Raw genomic sequence first — 2762 nt, 5'->3', positions numbered from 1 at the left:
TTGTCATGCAATTTCTTTACCTCTCAGAAATGATTATGACATAAAAGTGAAGTACGTGACGAGTGTGACGTTAGGAAAACATTAGGCATCATGGAGAGATTCTGTATGGGACCACCCAACCCAAACGAGTACTGTGTGACGTGCTACCCGGCAGGTATTCACCGAGGTAGCCGGCTAGCTCAGTCGGTAGAGCGTCAGACTCTTAATCCCAGGGTCGTGGGTTCGAGCCAGACGCTGGGCGGAACGGAATTTTGTTCCGCTGCAAGTGTAAATTACCGTTTTTCTGATTAACGAGATTTAATGGAAATAGCAACTTTAAACTTTGCCTACGTCTCTGTCAGTCGCAAGGAAGCTGTATTTGAAGGTGAAGGTGATTTTGTAGACATGTGTGAAAGACATGTTCTGAAATGCAAGTGTTGTTGTTTGGAGAGCACATCGGTTACGTGTCAGATGTGTAGTCAAGCAGTAATTTGTCGCCATAGCTGCAAATATTAGCCGGTAATATGAAGTGTTGTCAGCTAAAGTCTGATGATGCAGACGACCGTAAGGACGAAGTACCCAAGAGTACCTCTAGGCCGCGCCTCTTTAGCTCAGTGGTAGAGCACTGGTCTAATAAACCTGGGGTCGTAAGTTCCATCCTCACAGGAGAAAGATGAATTTTGGAAATCAGTTGCGCGTCGTGGCCGTATAGCAAACAGTACCTGTGATGACGAACAATTAGCGACAGGCGTTTTTTTAAGAATCACTCTCAGATGCGATTAAGGCGAATGGCGCAGATAAAGCATTTGCCAAAGCGGTACAGCATAAGGTGGGACGAGGCAGTCTGAATTACATTTTATAGATGTATTTCTCACATATCTCAGAGCCTCTCGCGATATTCGTCGTCGTCGTCGTCGTCGTCGTCGTCGTCGTCGTCGCCGCCGCCGCCGCTTCTGCAGAAGTAGCAAATGGCAATCGTAGCAAATGCGGCGAGGGACGCCCTGCCTTCGATTCCGAATGCACAAAGTGTGTGGTCTTGTTTCTCAGTCTATATTTGGTCGGTCACGTCAGAGGTTGAATGTAACGAATGGGTGGGAAAGAGCAAGGGGCAACGGCTGTGTAGAACGAAAACACAAATCCTCAGGGGTGTGAGCGTTTCGAGATGAGTCGTATACATGTAAATGTTGGTCGTCAGTGACCGTGTGGCCTAATGGATAAGGCGTCGGACTTCGGATCTGAAGATTACAGGTTCGAATGCTGTCACGCTTGTGTTTTTCCAGTTCTGAAAAAGAAACATAACGTTTTAATGTAGCAATTGAGCAGTACGAAACCGTCTGAATGTTGCTGTTGACCATTTTTTGCTTGGAGATGCTCTTGAGCTTGAAACACACACAACAAGACCGGTGTTAACTAGCGAAATGGTCGGCAGAGTGCCGACACAGCGAGTTTTGACTATCACTTGCACATCTAAAACAACGTCGGAAAGTAACTCGTTCGGCTTTTGAGTCACATAAAGTATGTGCGTTAATTTTGACGCCACTAGCTCTGCATGTTGTCATGCAATTTCTTTACCTCTCAGAAATGATTATGACATAAAAGTGAAGTACGTGACGAGTGTGACGTTAGGAAAACATTAGGCATCATGGAGAGATTCTGTATGGGACCACCCAACCCAAACGAGTACTGTGTGACGTGCTACCCGGCAGGTATTCACCGAGGTAGCCGGCTAGCTCAGTCGGTAGAGCGTCAGACTCTTAATCCCAGGGTCGTGGGTTCGAGCCAGACGCTGGGCGGAACGGAATTTTGTTCCGCTGCAAGTGTAAATTACCGTTTTTCTGATTAACGAGATTTAATGGAAATAGCAACTTTAAACTTTGCCTACGTCTCTGTCAGTCGCAAGGAAGCTGTATTTGAAGGTGAAGGTGATTTTGTAGACATGTGTGAAAGACATGTTCTGAAATGCAAGTGTTGTTGTTTGGAGAGCACATCGGTTACGTGTCAGATGTGTAGTCAAGCAGTAATTTGTCGCCATAGCTGCAAATATTAGCCGGTAATATGAAGTGTTGTCAGCTAAAGTCTGATGATGCAGACGACCGTAAGGACGAAGTACCCAAGAGTACCTCTAGGCCGCGCCTCTTTAGCTCAGTGGTAGAGCACTGGTCTAATAAACCTGGGGTCGTAAGTTCCATCCTCACAGGAGAAAGATGAATTTTGGAAATCAGTTGCGCGTCGTGGCCGTATAGCAAACAGTACCTGTGATGACGAACAATTAGCGACAGGCGTTTTTTTAAGAATCACTCTCAGATGCGATTAAGGCGAATGGCGCAGATAAAGCATTTGCCAAAGCGGTACAGCATAAGGTGGGACGAGGCAGTCAGAATTACATTTTATAGATGTATTTCTCACATATCTCAGAGCCTCTCGCGATATTCGTCGTCGTCGTCGTCGTCGTCGTCGTCGTCGTCGTCGCCGCCGCCGCCGCTTCTGCAGAAGTAGCAAATGGCAATCGTAGCAAATGCGGCGAGGGACGCCCTGCCTTCGATTCCGAATGCACAAAGTGTGTGGTCTTGTTTCTCAGTCTATATTTGGTCGGTCACGTCAGAGGTTGAATGTAACGAATGGGTGGGAAAGAGCAAGGGGCAACGGCTGTGTAGAACGAAAACACAAATCCTCAGGGGTGTGAGCGTTTCGAGATGAGTCGTATACATGTAAATGTTGGTCGTCAGTGACCGTGTGGCCTAATGGATAAGGCGTCGGACTTCGGATCTGAAGATTACAGGTTC

Source organism: Schistocerca gregaria, unplaced genomic scaffold (assembly GCF_023897955.1).
Source record: "Schistocerca gregaria isolate iqSchGreg1 unplaced genomic scaffold, iqSchGreg1.2 ptg000573l, whole genome shotgun sequence".
In the NCBI taxonomy this organism is placed as follows: Eukaryota; Metazoa; Arthropoda; class Insecta; order Orthoptera; family Acrididae; genus Schistocerca; species Schistocerca gregaria.
The sequence above is the reverse complement of the archived record's forward strand: the minus strand, read 5'-3'. Positions refer to the sequence as shown.